We start from the raw sequence: 17984 nt of genomic DNA on the forward strand, positions 1-17984 counted from the left end.
GGAAAATAGTTCTAGTATGTTCCAGAAAACATTGAAAAAAAATGCACTTACTCTTATAAGGAAACCATACTATTATAGACACCAATGAAGCTTAATTAATTTTGGTAATATGTAGAAATTGAAAAAAAAAAATAAGCTGTACGTACTTAAAAATTAATGAATAAATGGTTATAATTCGTTTAAGAGAAACATAAAAATTCAAACTATTATAGATGCCAATGATGTTGATGACTGTTTCAATAGATCTCATAGACTGCATTGATTGAAATTTTCAGAAAAATTTGAAAGTTAATGCTTCAAACAGAGGGCACAAAACGAGGACTTTGGACTACAACCAAAACACGAAAGTGCCTTCAGATGGTGAAAGTACTTAATTTCAAATTGGTTCCGGACTTGGATTTATAGAAGAATACTTTATTAGAATACAATATTTTATTTTTTAACTTTCACCAACTTAATTTGCAGGTTTTTTATTCACCCCATATAAAACAAACTGTGATTTATTATGACATGTACAAAATGTGTTTTTAAAAATGAATGAAAAAAATTTAAGCAAACAAATTATATTTGACTTCTAAAAGAAGAGACATAACATAAGGTGTCAATGAGATAAGGTATAAGTAAGATTAAAAAAAGGGGAGAGAAATTGTTATAAATTCTTTGAGAAAAAAGAATTATTTAATATTTACGTACAAGAATCTATATATATATTTCAATTCCCCGGCCGCAAAAAAAAGCCTCATTACAACTCTCCGAATGGCAACGCTAGAAAATCGACCAATGATTGCCGCTAAAAATGTCACATGCCAAATCTAGCTGAGATGGCTCATCATATAGCGCTTTTAAAAACGAAAACTGAAATAACCTTAAGCTAGGCAGAAGTGAGTAGTCTTTGTCGATATATCTCTATTTTAGTATTTTGTCGAAAGAGCTTTTTTTCACGAATTTATATATTGCGAATTTATTTGACGATTTTTGATTTATATCACGAATTTATTTGTTTTATGTTGTTGCTATTTCCCATCTGGTCTGACGGGGTCAGACCAGATCAATGAATCTGTTGATATTAAGAAAATCCGAAACCAGAATGGGAGAGGAATGAATGTCGTTCCAGTCCAGCCCTAAACAGTTCAAGATGTGCTCAGGTGATGCCTGGTTTTGTTGGCATTTAGGGCAAAGAGGAAAGATCTTTTGATTTGCAGAAAATGTGAGACTTTTCAGGTGTCCACTGGCCAGTCGGGATAAGCAGGCGTTGGTTTGCCTGTCACCAGGAAGAGATAGAGAGAGTCCTGGTCTTTTTGATTTGTTTTATTATTGTTATTAGTTATTCATTGAAAAATGAGTCTCAGTCGTGGTGTTACGCTTTAAGATTTTATACTATAGCACATTTCTAATAGATTTAATGAATTACATGTCATTTATTTGAATTCAAATTTATTTTAAAGACTTAGTATTTACTAAAAAGATGTAATTTTTTTTAAAAAAAAATGTTGTTATATGGATTTGAATGATAGTTTTGAATTCTTAGAATTTTGTGTATTTGCAATGTACCTAAGTTAGTAGCGAGCGAAGCGAGCTTGGTTTGCGAAGCAAACCATATAAGATTGCGTAGCAATTTTCCGGGGTTGGCGAGTGTTAGCGAGCAGGAGGCGCAGCCCACTAGTATATATAAATAAAATATGTGAAAACGAATGGCCAAGAATAAAGTTCATACCTTGCTTTGTTTCACCAACTATGTGTACTCTTACCATTAGTCCATTGTGCGGCTCTTGTACGACGTAAATAAAAAGTGCCAGTACCAAATATGTAGGAAATTGTTAAAAAAAATTATCTGAAACTCAATCACATTTCAGATGGAAGGTCATTCTTATATTTTAAAAAAAAAATTTCAAGTGATCTTTTCCATTATTTAATACATCGATTTAAAAATTCGAAAATAAATCTTATTTAATTAAGATTTCTTAACATTTACCGACAAAAAAATTCCTTCATGTATGTTCGCTGATTCGCATACCTGGATTATAAGAAAGTGAATCGAGACTCTTCATGATGCTGCAAAAATGCACTTATAGATCTCCAAAACATGTTTCTTTATCTGATTTTTATAATTAATATCTTTAATTCATAAACAAAATATGCATTCAGAATTATAAGGTAAAAAACGAGGTAGGATCACACTGAACTTTTTGCTGCACTGAACTGTCATAGTGAAGGACCGAATTCAATACCTGCTCTTGGCTTAAAATCCATCCAGGTTCAGATTGATGGGTACCAGCTATTTCATAACCGTTGTTGAACAATCGACCCAATTTTGAGTTTACAGCAACAATCCGTAGACTTGTAATTTTGATCCCAATCCTGAAGACAAAGGAACTCCTGAATCCAATAAACAAGCATACTAAGTAGAAATTTACCTTCGTATGGGACTTTTTGATGGAACAACACGCATTTGCGTTACATGGAGAGGAAAACTACGAAAACCTCACATGGTTATCCTGATGGCAAGGGAACTCTAACCCATGATCCGTCTACCACTGGGGATATTTTACGTCAGCACTGTGGTTGGTGCGAACTGGGTGCGGAATTCGTATCGACCCACCATCGCTGAGATTCGAACTCAGTTCACCTCATTGGAATGCGACCGCTCTATTCCCTGAGCCACCATGACTTAATTTTAATAACGGCAATTTCTTCTAAGAAACCTCCTCCAGTCTGAATCCTATTCCTATGATCAGAAGCTCCATCAAATCTTGATTTACATAGCCTATCCTTTCACCTCGATCCCTGTCGAAATCAGGAAAAGATTAAAGAGGGTGAAAACTCATCAAGAACTGATGGATCCAATTAATTGCTCTAATAGTTTCTTATTAAGATTGGGTCAGTTTTTTTTTTACAAAATCTCATTATCTCGGGCTTCTTCTTATATTTATATATGAAGGAGCCACTTAAAAAGTGTTAGGCCACAATATTTCATTACGCCTGACGATGACAGCTCTTAACACCGGCGGTCAGCATCAGGTAAAGGTAAATTCATCGGCAGATCCTTGTCGAACTCATCATGAACTTACCTCCCCCTGCACAAAACCTTTTTTTTTCTTCTTTACTTAATAGTATCTCCTTCTGAAAACTAAATGACCATTGAACGATAGTTTTTTCAGATAAGAACCTCGATCCTCTCACCTGGATGTTCGTAATACAAAAGATGGGTGATGATGGAAAACACCCCCTACCCCCACTTTTCATCATTCATCACCCAAAGACTAATCACCCATTGGGTCGGCGTGAGGACACGATAATTGCAAGCGTGCCCCCTCTGCCAAGACATGGTTTGTGGGTTTAACCCCGGCTACGTTCAGCTATCCGCGAAATATATTTTTTTCTTTTATCGTTCATCTTTAGTCTATAGTTTCATCTACAAACAAGGATTTAAGTGGAAGCTGTGTTGATTTTTGACGCCATCTCCTTACCTGAAAGTGTTGTTGTTCTTTTTTTTTTTTTAATTTATTTCTTATACCAGTTAAATATTCATTGCCAGTGTTTGTAAGACAATCTAATTTCACAATGAGGAAATACTACATACGAAATTGTATACATTATTATATGCAATGCATTATTATATGCAATATTTCTAAATATATTTATATATAAGTAAAAAAATTAGATAAATAATTAACAAAGTATGTTATAAAGTAAAATAATCAAACGTAATTCACCAAATAATAATTTTTTATACTGCTCATCAAAGTTTTTATTATCATAATAATATATGGTTTAATTATAAATTTGAATTATATTTTCATTAAATTGTTCAATTTTTATGTCCTAAAATTAAAGTTCTCTATCCAAAATCTATCTTTTCTCTCTTCGTAAATTTGTTTCTTTTCAAAACTATTATTATTAATTCCCTATTTTTATTGCTACCAACTTTCCCCAAAAATGACCAAATATTTGAACAAAAAATTTTAAAATTTGTTAGCAACATCATCTGTAGACAAATTTCGCAACTTATTTAGAAATTTGGTGAGAAAATACTCGTTCCTAAACAGAACCCAGAAAACGGCAAAATGTTAACTCCTTCCGTTTTCTATTTGTTTATTTTCTAAATCCTCGGTCATTTTTCAGACTCTTAGTATCAGGCAATGCATTGCCATGTGACTTAATAGCTTTGCAATGGCTTTCATTTCTTGATTTATTTTGTTTTATAACTTCATTCCCTTAGAAAGGTAGGTTATCTTTGATAAAGTCTTGGTAATATTATTTAATGATTTATACTTATGTGTTGTACATATATAACAGAATTGAGCAATCTATTATTTATAACAAACAACAATTATTACGCATTTCGTAGCCTTGTAAAATTTTATCTTAAAAATAAATTATATTGATGAAATTAATTGAATAAATGCTTAAATGAGAAAAAAGAAGTATGGATTGTTGCAGGAATACTTGAATAAACCCAAAAAACGTGAGATTGCAGACCAAACTCTTTATTGATCGATATTCTTTTAAAATTTTGTTTTTAATAATGTATAGATGTAGTAGAGAGTGGGTCCGGTAAAACTTTTGCAGTATTGGAGGATTATCATGAAAGTGGAATATCGATATAAAGTCACTGTGATGGGGACAAAACAAACTTTCATAGCTGTGCATTGCAGAAGTGCTAAAGAAACTCTCAAAATTATTTTGTATAGTTTCTCAAATTTGTAAAACAATTAATTTTATAGTTTAAGCAATATTTGTCTTCTACATTAAATTAATTCAATTCTTGGCAATATTTTCCTTTATTTATTATGTAATCCTTTAAAATTATTGTTTTATTTATACAATTTAACTGATTTCAAATAATTTAAGAGACACATACATTAACTAAATTCTCATTAAAAAAATTCATTTTTCATTTAACCATAAAATATTCTAAATCGTATCGTGTTTCCATTCAAACTGAACCATAGTATCGTGTAATTGAGATAATGAGGTTCAACTTATTAAGGTTGGAGCAAATTTTAACGACATTATGACTGAACACTTTCCAACTCCTTTTCAAACAAAGCATCGTTAGAATCCCAGAGCCCCGAATAGAGGTATAATTTCAATCGAGGATAACATCTGATACTCATTTTTTTATTGGTAAGGAGGATAAGAACTCTACGGATAAGATTTCTTTTGTAATCACGTTTAAACGATTCATCCAATATTATAAGAAGCACGATAATAGTTTTCTTTATAATATTCGCTTCGTCGTCGTTCTATCTTATCTACGTCTGCAACAAAAATGCAATCTACTCAAAGAAAGGAATTTCAATAAATTCGCATTTGCTTTAATGTACTATGCAAGTAACAAAGTATCCATTAATTTTACTTACCTTTTTGAAATAATCATTTGCGGTACAAATTTTAATTAAACATTTCAACTAGTTATTGAATATACCAGTTGTTGAAAAAAAGTTGAATTTAATAAATTAAATAAAGGAACGTTAAATACTAAGTAAACGCTAAAGAACCGTTTCATCTCGATCTTCTTACTTATAAAAGTACACCAGTCAACCCTGGTGAAGCACCTAGCTTCGTTACTCATTTGACAGTTGTGGTAGTAAGTCCACGCAATTTTGGCCTCGTTCTAATGACATAGACAGTGCCTGAGTTGGTACCCCTTTCTTCAACAAATAGATTTTATTAAAAATAAAATTACAACAGAAAAAACTGTTCTATGTATTACGCAGATATAGAATTTATTCACGAGACCTGGCAGGGTTTGCAGGCTCTGCTACGGGCAATAGATCCCCCTACATTATTAGAATAGGATATCGAACGGGTGATTCGGGTTCAAATCCCAGCGATGGCTGGGAGTGACGAATTATGCACTCGGCTCGCACCAACTGCAGTTATGACGCAGATATGCTTAGTGATAGACAGATTACGGGTTAAAATCCCCTAGCCGTCAGCATATTTGAGAAAGGTTTTCGTGGCTTTCTCTCCGTGTTATGCAAATTTCAAAGTGTCCATCAAAGAGTGTTCCACAAAGGGAAATTTCTCACAATACTTGATCTAAGAGTTCCATTGTTTAAAATTACGGAGGGATAATTGTGAACGGTATGGTTTATGTGATATGGTACGGTCTAAGGGTAATAAATAAATTACGGTTCTTGGATTAGGTTCAAAATTACCTAGTTGAATATTAGTAGTCGTAAACTTGAAATTTTGTCAGATGTTTAACGATGGTTATAAAATAAAATACGTAGTAGACATAGGCATTTTCCTACTCAAAAATATACATTTTTAAATGATGAAAAGAGTATTACTAATTCGAATTGTATGAAGATGATATTCTGATTTCTGAGGTGCAAAAAAAATTTAACTTATTTTATTGTTTTATACAAATATAATTATACATAAAAATTATGTTATTATTTATACAATATTTTATTATTATACACACAAAAAATAAACTTGAATTTTCAGTTATCATAACAAGAAATAACTACCCAAACAAGTAAAGATAAAATAAAATGCTTCTTTGAATATACTTTGTTGTACAAAGAGGCTATTCTAATATTCAGGATAAATAAATGAAAAACTACTTTATCATTGTATTAAAAGCTGATTCTAAAATAGCTGGAATTTTCTATTATTTTATCAAGAGAAGCAACTGACCAGGAAATTTATCACAACTGACAATCAAGGAAAGCGTTTATTTATTTTTCCTTTAACAATTAATTTGATATATTTCATCAATCTTTATTACACAAATTCCGGCTTTTTCTCCTTTTAATTTGTATTCCAAAAATGTACACAGATGTTTTTCTGCATCTTTATAAAGATTGCTTAATTTTGTGAAATAGAAATTGCAACACGCTCACATTTAAGTAGTATCATTTTATTGATTATTATATTTTGTTTATGATGTCATTAAAAAATTATATTTAAATAGAAAACTATATTATCTGCAAATTGAAATCACCATTAGATGGATAATTAATATCTATATTGAAAATAAAACGTTTTTGTGATAAAAAAGAAGCAATCATTTACAATCTTAACATTCATCTTAAGCATAAATAATACAAAACCTTCACGGAAAAAGCAAATAGTAAAATCGAAACAATCAAGGAAGTAAGTAATACATGAATTAATAGAGTTTTATATTTTTAGTAGGATGTTGAACTTCGTTGTCACTTTAAGGGGAACTCTTGTGATTGTATCATCCGAAATCTAACTTTCAAAGTTTAATTGTATTAGAAACCTATCTTTTTACTTTCTTCGAACGAAAATTGATAAGAGTAAATGTAGTGGTCAACTTCCTTTTAAACAAATTTTTTTATTTCTTGGAACATCTGCACGAGGAAAATTGCGGAAAAAAAACAACATACCCTCCTAAGATCCTAGTTACAAATAATGGTAAAAAAAATACTAATTTTGCACAAAATTTCGTCGCAAAAAAGAAAGTTTACTCATAAGTGCAATAAAAAAATTCTTTAAAAGTTTTCTAGTTAAATAAATAATATAATACTAGGGGATTAAGCCCCCTGTTCACTGCCGCCCACCAACCCCGATGACTGATTCGCAATAATTGTTGTTTCATGGCAGGAAACAGTTTTTCCACTAAAGTTAAAATTATTCACTTAACATGTATGTACTAAAATGAATTCTGTTCGCTTACGCTTGGGCCTCCACTTCCCACATTCAATTATTAATATGTATTAATATTATAAATATTTAGATCCATTAGTGAACAGAAGTAATTTTTCTAAGTAATAATTTTTTAAAATAGCATTTATATTGTTATTACATTATATTGCTCAAACAGATTTATTGAGTTCACAACCGTAATTTAATATTTTCGCTTACCAAACGGGTGGATATATTAAATATTATTTTTGCTTGCATCTCATTGTGCTTGTTGCATAAAGCTGATCGTTAAGTTCTAAACCACTTAACAGATATCTTTAACTGTATATAGCAGTATATTAATGTTATTTGCACGAAAATAATAATAGTAAAACGGTTAATGGAATTAGACCACCTTTCTAAATAACTTTATCTTAAAATGTGGCGCAGAATTACAATATACTAATAAAAAGAATTTCAGCAAAACTATTCTCTTAGTTTTAAACTCTTGAATTAAAAGCGTAAAAATAGCGGTACAGGAAAATAGCTTTAAATTAGGGATGCAAAGATATTTATAGAAAAACAATATCTTTATGACTTTTATTAATTTTTATGCTGATGACAACCAAAACAATATGGAAATGAATGAGGAAAAACTGGATCCTACCACGTGGTTTTCAGGTAGGCCAATAAAAATGCACGGTCGACAATGGAAAATTGCGACACCATCATACATTCATACATAGTAAGACATTTTTTAATTATTGCATACAAATGATAAATTTTGATATTTAGCATTTATTACATATTGTATTATATTTCATGGCGTATTTCTTAACAATCCACTAGACTCAACAAATAAGATATTTATTTTCCATAAAGTTGTCCAGAAGGTTTCTAAAATCAAATTTCTTACCTCCCTTTCCTAATTTTTATCGTAGTTGAAAAGTTCAAACAACGAGAGTAAAACCAATTATATTTTTACGCAGATTTTTAAGGCATATAGAAACAGAAAAATATCATAAAATATTATTTTTCTTTTAAAATTATTCCAAATGTTGTTCAATATGCTGAGTTTTAGTAGACATGGATACCCTTATATATTATAGGTAATTGAGTTCAAACCTCTTTTTTGAAGTTCAGAACCGTAATCTTATAAAAAATATTTTAACTATATTACGGAATTTTTTTCGAAGTTAGTATTAAGCTATTCGTCATGCAATCAGATTAAGTATGATAAAATAAAACCAAATTTAAATTATAGTATTAGTCAAACAAATATGATTTACTTAATTACTCTGCACAATAGCATCTTAGAGAATTCATTCTCTTTTGATTAGATTGAATTATTTCTCAAAGTCATTCTCTAAAAAAAAAAATTTGAATTATTTCTCATGTTAATCTGTAAATTTTTCTCTGCATCATGTCTATTCGATACAATTGGAAATTATAAGAATTTTTAAAATATTATTAATATTTATTAGAGCAATTAACTTAGAAATATTACTTTATGAAATTGAGTTATTGTTATCGATATAATCACATAGATTGTTTTAAAATCATACAGACACAAGTGGTCATGTCTAAAAAATTTAAACAATTTACACATTTCTACCAGGGTGGGGTGAACTTGAATTTTTTGTGAATTCCACCCTGAAACAATTTTCTTATTAAATATGAATTCCCTAAATTTCGATTTTAAACACTTATTTTAGTATTTTTGCAAGAAAAAAGTTGCCTACCAATTATCACAAAGATCACGATCTCAGTTAAAATGTAGAATTTTCCTTATTATACAATAGAAATGTGTTAATTTTAAAATAAATCTAATTTTGCTAATTTCACCACAGAAATGTGTTAATTTTTATCTCATTCTACCATAGAAATGCTTTAATATATATATATATTCGGTTGTACCTTATTATTATTAAAAAATGTTTAAAAAAAGTTTTCAATGTGGAAATAATCTACCTGTACCAACACATTTTAATTTCTTTGTTCTCATTTTTTATTTTTACTTATAACTCTCAATCTGGCTTAATGTATAAAAAATTAGAGTTATTATATCAGTAACAATAATATGCATCAATAAATAAAAAACTTGGTTTAAGCTATGAGTAATAATAATCTGGCTTATTATATAGAAATATTTTAATTTGATATCAGTAATAATTATTATCTGGTCTAATATATGAATAATGTTAAATAAACCCTCAGAATTTATCTATAACCTTATCAGCTAAGGTTTTTGACAACATTAATTAATTCCGTCTGATTAGGAACTATATTAAATTTTTCCAAGTAGGTGATGGGACAATATTTCCAGGGAATTTCATAAATTTCTTTCTTTCCTCGCCGACAGAACATGACTCTGTCCTCCCCTCTCGCTCAACACACTTGAAAACTTGTAAAAAGTCTCCTCCCACAGCAACTTTAAACAACAACAACCGACCGTGGTTTAGCCTTAGCTGACCTAAACACTGGCGGTTGAAAATCGTGTCCAGTACAGCCTACCGTACGCTTTTTCTCACACCATTTGCCTAAAGTGTGGAAGAAAAACAACTAGTGTTGAAACAAATAAAAAGAATAACAAAGCGAACGAGAAAGAAAAAAAAGAGAACATTCTGTAATGTAAACGATTCGATAACGGGCTTTACTTAAGATGGGGATGAATTTTCCCAAAGCTATTCATTATAAGCCAGGCTTGGTCCTATCACTGTTTGATATCATCGCCAAGAAAGAGAGAGGAAAAATAAATACAAAATAAAAAGATGCAGTGAAATATTTGCAGTTGTTACATTCAACACCTTTGGAGAAAATGAAGGCGCGAGATTTCTGTGACCTCTGGCGCCATCTTGTGAAAACTGGAGGAAACATTTCTAGGAACGGATATGAACTAATACATAATAATCGAATAGCGAATAAAATGTATAGCAATATATCAATTAAAAGAAAGAAAGAAAACAATTCTTAGTAAAAAGGAAAAAGTTTATTAATGGGTCTATTAAAATCATTAACGGAATAGCTAACTTTTACTTATCATACGAATATTTATCTAAGTTATTAAATGGTAATTTTATATTCGTTAATTTATGGAATAGACTTTTGTAAGTTGATTTCAAACATGCTGAAGTTAATTGATTATGTACGAATACATTTTATTAGAAACATTGTTAAGTTAAAAATTTCTTAAATAATGTTTAAAAAAAATAAAGTTAAGGACTTATTTTATACAGAAATGCATTATACGCACCCAATTTGATGGACTATTTAATTTCTTTTTAGTTAATTTTCTAAAAAATGTAGTAATGCTCGTTATGTAATTGAATCAATATTTAAAAAAAAAATAATAACAGTAGAAAAAATTGCATTTAGCTGAAAGTTGCACTTCATATCTATTTCTGAAATACATTGTCATAAATTATTAGGATTAACAATTCTCAATTAATATTACATTTATATAAACCCTCAACTGAATGAAAAATCAATAATAGGTAAGGAAATTTTTTAAAAAAAAAATTGTATTTATATTTTATGTAATGTTTTCGGGTATAATAAGTCATATTCAATTTTGAACAGTTAACTTTGATTATAGTACAGTTTGTAGTCACTTTAAAAATCAAAAGTAAATTTATAATTCTTAATAAAGTTCCAGAGATTTCAAAATTTAATACTTACACACAACAGGATGTGATCAAAGTAACATAAAAGGGAAGAGGCACTGATAACTATAAGTTATTGTATGTGGAGAAGCATACAATAGTTAAAAATAAAAAGAAATATGAGAGACAATTGCTATATAGATGCAATCGAAAAATACTTTAATCACAAATTTAAGAATTAAAGTTTTTCAAATTAAATCTTGAATGATCCACATCTTTAACTATTACCCAAATAAAATTTCTCTAACATCTCACACCTGGGATTGATAAACTTTCTGGAGTTTAGAGCCATTTTTTTTTTCTGATGTGATCAATAAATTTTTTGCTGTCAAATATAAGTACAAACATCGGTAATATTAGAAAAATAAAATAAAATTTCGGTAATCTGACACGAAACGAGTATTTGTTGTGAAACCAAAACATTATAATTTACGTATTAACAAAACATATAGTTGAACTCATTAAAAAATCTTTTAAACTTTTTTAGTACCAATTAAAATAAACCTAAAAACTCAAAACTTAATTTCATTAAATTATATTGCTTTGTTTAAAATGCAAATTGAATGTAAAAAATAAAATTTTTAGATTGAGTAGAGGAATAAAGTTGTTTCATATCCTCTTCCGTAAATATTCAAAAGCTTCCTAATTCTGTCATAAAGACTTTTTTTATACTAATTAAAATAAACCTAGAACTCAAAACTTAATTTCATTAAGTTATATTGCTTTGTTTAAAATGCAAATTAAATGTAAAAAGTAAAATAATTTTTAAAATGAGTAGAGACTCGAAGTTGTTCCATACCCTCTTCCGAAAGTATTCAGAAGTTTTTTAATTCATACAACTTTCGAGGTTTTCCTTATTTAACGCGTCTCAAAACTTAGAATACATTTAAGAATAGTTCTTAGCCATGCTGGAAAAGAGTTGATTCATATGAAGAAAACATTATCACCTTTATCGCGAAAATCGAAAGCTTCAGACATGAATTTTATTTTATTTATTTCATTTATTTATTTATTTATTGAAAACAGAACGAAATTAAGGTTTTGCTTAGGAAGGTTGAAGACTTATTTGGATGTATTTTAAATGAGACTTAATATATGAAAATGGAATTTTTAATTGTCTTTTCTGTTTCACAATTATACTAAATCATATTTTTATTACCGTCGTTGAACAGCCGACAAAATTTTTGGGTGTACGACCACCAATGACCAACTCCGTATCCTTGTAATTTTGAACCCAATCCAGAGACAAGGGAACTCCTGTATCAAGTATTGGGAGAAATTTGCTTCGTGAAGGACACTTTTTGATGGAGCTAACCAGCATTTGCGTTACATGTAAAGGAAATCCACAGAAACCTCTCACTGTTAGCCTGACGGCAAGGGGACTCAAACCCATGATCCGTCTACCACTGAGGATTTTTAACATCAGCACTGTGATCGGTGCGAGCCGGGTGTGGAATTTGAATCGACTAGCCATCGCTGGGATTCGAACCCGGTCCACCTCATTGGAAGGTGAGTGCTCTATCCCCTGAGCCACCACAACTCCATCACATTCGATCTCAATCAAATCATTGGTAATTCTACCAGTCTGGATCCAAACTGTTCGAATCAAAAATGAGATTTTGTGTAATGATTACTTGATTGTTCACTGAAAACGCACCTCTTAATTCGCTTTTCATAATGATTATGATTCATAATGATTTTCATAATGATGAGAAAATAATTATTCATAGTAATAAGTAGATTCCAAAATTGCCAAAAATCCAATTCACTTATTTTCAATTGATCAAAAAAATCCATAAGACAGTTGAATGCTTCAAATATCAGTTACGAATGGTGGTAGGCGGAAATAGGGGGCAAGTTTTGATGAGTGCAAAGGATTATTAATATTTATAGGGTAATACCAAGATTCGGTTAATTTTTCAATAGCATTAAGTTACTTAAGAGCCCCAATTACGGTTCTCGCATATAACTTGCGTGGTTGCCAAACCACGCAAGTTGGTTGCCAAACCCAATCCTAAACCTTACTTATAATGTTGTTTTCTTTTTTCATTGTTTTTTATTATTTTATTGTAACTATTTATTTATTTTTTTATTTATTTAAATACTTATTTATTTTATTTTTATTTATTTATTCATTTTGTTGCTTTGAACTTCCTTTCATGAATATTCTTTTCCTTACATTTCATAATCTTTTAACTTTTTTGAAAAATTTTCTTTTAATATTCTTTATTGTATTGTATAGTTCAAAATTTTTTCAAAAAAGTAATAACATTCAAAAAAAATTTTTTTGCAAAAAACTACGCTTGAAAAAATTTACAATTTGAACTAAAAGTTACCTCGAGGAAAGAAAACATTGCAAAAAGAAAAAAAAAAAAAAAGAAAAAAAAAGAAAAGAAAAGAAAATTCTAGGAAGGGGATCAAGATTTTAAAGTTCTTCAGGTCTTTTGTGGTTCTTCAGGGATCAAGATTTTGAAGGAAAACATAAAATATTCAAAAAAGAGCATTGTATTCAAAAATTTATAAGACGAATGGAAAGTTACATTGTTTATTTCTATTTAATTCTAAAATTAGAAAATTATTATTGATTACTGCAGTGAAGTCTAAATTCGAGCAAAAGCAAAGCGACTTTCTCAATTAAAAAGTATGATATGCGTATCATGTAAGTTTATGATATACTTTTTCTGTGACAAGAGGGAGGTAGAACATTACATTTGATTAATCTTATTAAAAAAATGAACTTATTTTTATTCTCATGATGGACGCTTCCCACGAAGCTTTGTGTCCAGCACTCTCTACATTAATCCCTGTCTCTATCCGGTGATCATAAATATAAGTAACAGCCAATAGCATTAGGTATAAATCAGTGGCAACACAAATTACTCATTTAACATCTGCTTTTTTGTCCTATGGAATAGCTATAACTGTCTCCAAAACCGAGAAAGAAATTCACTTCCTCTCACTTGCTATTCCATTCACAGCCCTTTAGAACAATAATAATATTCTTTTCTTCGGGCAGTCTCTGTGATTCATAAGGTGACCCCCTACTGTTAACTTTGCGTGTTTAGTAGTTACCCGCTCTTTAATAACCGGAAATATTTAATACTTGTTACTGGAGCTATCAAGAGTTATAGTAAGCTTGTCTTATTTAAAGGAACTCGTGCATGACTTGTACCACAACACTAATCAACCTGGATATTCTAGGTTATAAATTGCGTTCTTTTGTAAACGGGAAATCAATGAATCATTAATCAAAGTAAATAATAGAATCTATATCTTCCAGAACAGGTATTTAAAATTTTAGAGTTGTGACTTGGGTTGTCTTTGTTTGATGAATTAGTCTTTTAAGATTATTTTTATGCACTGAAAGAAACAAATACGGTCAAAATTACCAGAATATAGTAAAATTTACTATGCTTCTTGCTCTATGAGAACACTAAGATCGGTAATTTTTATCGAAGCTCTTGGGGAATGATTGTGGTAAAATTAAAATGAAATATTGTTTTATAATGTGTGCTAAATTTTTGTAAAAGAAATAAAAATTGGTAATTTTATCATGTTACCTTAGAGCATGACATAAAAACCATTCATTCGTTCAGATTTATTTTTCAGTTTTGTATTTTTTACTAAATGCGTGGTGGTAAAGAACTATCATTTTGAGAACTGGAATCTTTGGTAAACTGGTACCATACGGACGGAAAAATTACCAATTGCATGGTTTAAACAACGTACATTTAAATTTTTATTACCAATTTTTTTTCCCTTAAAAAGAAAACCAGAAATGTCATTACTATACAGTACGGTAATTTACAAAAAATATTTTCTCCTTAGGAGATTGCTTTTCAAGCAAGTAGACTCGCAGTTTCACGAAATTAAGAAAATTTAATAATTATTGGGAAAAAAGGAAGAAAAAACTTGGCAAAACTTGTTTAAAATGTTTTATTTCAGAAAAATTCATCATATTTTAAGTTGATAATCATTTTAAAAAGTTTTTTATCCAATTAAAAAATGACATGATTTTATACTGTGATGCCATTTCCTTTCTCATCAATTTTGATAAACAAAAGGAGTTAATAACTTTACTGCTCATTTTTCATTACAAGTAAATAAGATGATGTTCATTTCCCCTATGGACGTGGCACAACTATAATTAATAATCATCACATTGAGTAAAATTATAATAAAAATTTCTCTGAGATTGAAATTAATGTAAATGTATAGTAATTTAAAGATAAGCGTAACTTATTTTGATATAATTTTGACTCACATTCCAGAAACAGTCCTAAATTTCAAATTATTAAAATTATTTTAATCGAAATTGAATTTAGTGTCTTTTGAAAAAAAAAATAGTTAACCCTTCAGAATATGACGAATATAACTGTATTGACGAAAATCTCATGGGTCCATTTTCAGCACACACTTTTTTTCTGTGAAGTCATATAAGTACGAATCTTGGCGAACAAAGAGCACGTATTACAGTATCCTTCGGCCAAGATACGAATATTATTACAAAGTATTTTTATGAGATATTGAATATGAAATAATGTCAATAACTTATTATGAACTTTTTTCTTTTTAAAAACTGGAGATTTAAATTCATTTTTGACATTTTAAAATATAACAAAACAAGTAATTTCAAACTGAATAAAGATTCAGTTTCAATCACATTCAAGACTTAAAAAAATAAACAAACACGTTTTTTTTTTAAATTAAATAATTTGTAAGCACAATTTTTCAAGGAATTTCTACTAAAACTGGAGGAAACTTTGAATCATTAGAAAGTGGTCATTTATCTTTGAAAAGATAATGTATCTTAGAATATATCATTAAAATTTATGTTTACCTCATTGATATCAATCTCCTGGTTATTTTTAATATCCTTTGTATATGTTCTTCTTCGTTGTTTAGAATAAGCCAGATTCCTGTAAAAGAAATAAACGAATTATAAGAAAAAATTATTCTTGCTCACATAAATAAGAGCGGAGAAGAATTAAAAAGTGTATAGTTCAGATACCTCCGAAATAAAAAAAATTACAAACCTTCATATTTTTTCGATATTATATAAAAAAAATCTGTCAAGATGCAAAATATCTGAAACTAGTGGGCTGCGCCCCCTGCTCGCTAACGCTCGCCAACCCCCGAAAATTGCTGCGCAATCTTATGTGGTTTGCTTCTCAAACCAAGCTCGCTTCGCTCTCTACTAACTTAGGTACATAGCAAATGCGCAAAATTCTAAGAATTCAAAACAATCATTCAAATCCATATAAAAACTTTTTTTGAAAAAAAAAATTATATCTTTTTAGTTAAGTCATTAAAATAAATTTGAATTCAAATAAATGACATGCAATTCGTTAAACCTATTAGAAATGTGCTATAGTATAATTCGTGATGTAAATCAAAAATCGTCAAATAAATTCGTAATATATAAATTCGTGAAAAAAAGCGCTTTCGACAAAATACTAAAATAGAGATCTATCGACAAAGACTACTCACTTCTGCCTAGCTTATTAGTATGAGATTGCCGCAGCTGATACTCTCTGGTTATTTAAGTTTCCGTTTTTAAAAGCGCTATATGTTGAGCCCCGTGAGCTAGATTTGGCATGTGACATTTTTAGCGGCAATCATTGGTCGATTCGCCGTGCAAGAGAAATAGTAACGTAAACAAAACAAAATAAACGTTGCCACCGGCGGAAAAGAAATACAGCCAAAATTTGGGAGCCACGTAAGAGAATTATATATATTAGATATTTATTTGATTACTTCAATTTTAAAAACATCAACTATTTTTTGATTTTAACAGAATCTAATTTTGTATTATTAACTAGTTTGCAAGCAAATTAAAAAAAATTTGACAAATCTGAGAATTAATCATATTTCTAATTATTCTTTTAAATAATAAAACTATAAAATTATTAATGTTTAACAAGATTGTTCATACATAACAACATTATCAAGAGCCCATCTGTATTGATTTGAAACACCATTGAAAATTCTAAAAATTTATCTGCAGAGTCAGTGTTTAGATATTTGTAATTACTAATTTTTGCCTGCAAAAACGGTATATTATCTGTATCGGTAAAATAAATTTGCGGCTTCCGTCATCGTGTTGCAGTAATTCTGCTGACGGAATGAAGAGTATCTATTCATAAATTGAGAAAAAAAAGTATGGTCAAAACAACCAGAATATGTAAAAACTTACCGCATTTCTGGCTCTATGGGAACACCAACCGAAGTGCTTTGGTAATGATTTTGGAAAAATTAACAATTAAATATGGTTTTACAATATATGGTAGAAATTTCATAAATGTGTTAATTTTATCATGATACATTAGAGCATGGCATAAAAGCCTTGATGAAATTTACTTTTTTAGTTTTGTATTTTAAATTAAATGTGTGGTAATAAAAACTATAATTTTTAAGCCGGAACTTCCGGTTTTAAAAATTTCTAGAATAAGTCGTTACCACATGAAAGGAAAAATTAACTAATGCATGGTTTAAATTTGCGGCTTCCGTCATCATGTTAACAAATTATGGTAAAAATCAACTAATGTATGGTTACCGTATATTTTGGTTTTATTAAACAAACTGCTTAAGTCTACCTCCGAACTAAAAATTTGGACATGGAAGGTAAATTTGAAGAAATGTATTGATGAAATTTGGAAATGAATCATGTGCTCTTACAACTCTTTGTTCATTCAATAAGAAATAATTTTAATGGTT

The 17984-nt window shown here is 29.4% G+C and overlaps 1 protein-coding gene across 5 annotated transcripts in view; it reads right to left on the reverse strand.

Annotated features, from left to right (window-relative positions):
• LOC107448880 (endothelial transcription factor GATA-2-like) overlaps positions 1–17984 on the reverse strand; it is a 304855-nt gene that overhangs the window by 220582 nt on the left and 66289 nt on the right. For all 5 annotated transcript variants that reach the window (XM_071187723.2, XM_071187711.2, XM_021147696.4 and 2 more), the window contains exon 2: positions 16108–16186. The gene's annotated coding sequence lies outside the window, so the exon portion shown is untranslated. The remainder of the gene's footprint in view (positions 1–16107; positions 16187–17984) is intronic.

The sequence above is a fragment of the Parasteatoda tepidariorum genome, chromosome 2 (assembly GCF_982258835.1).
Source record: "Parasteatoda tepidariorum strain Cologne lab strain chromosome 2, Ptep-v5.0, whole genome shotgun sequence".
Lineage (NCBI taxonomy): Eukaryota > Metazoa > Arthropoda > Arachnida > Araneae > Theridiidae > Parasteatoda > Parasteatoda tepidariorum.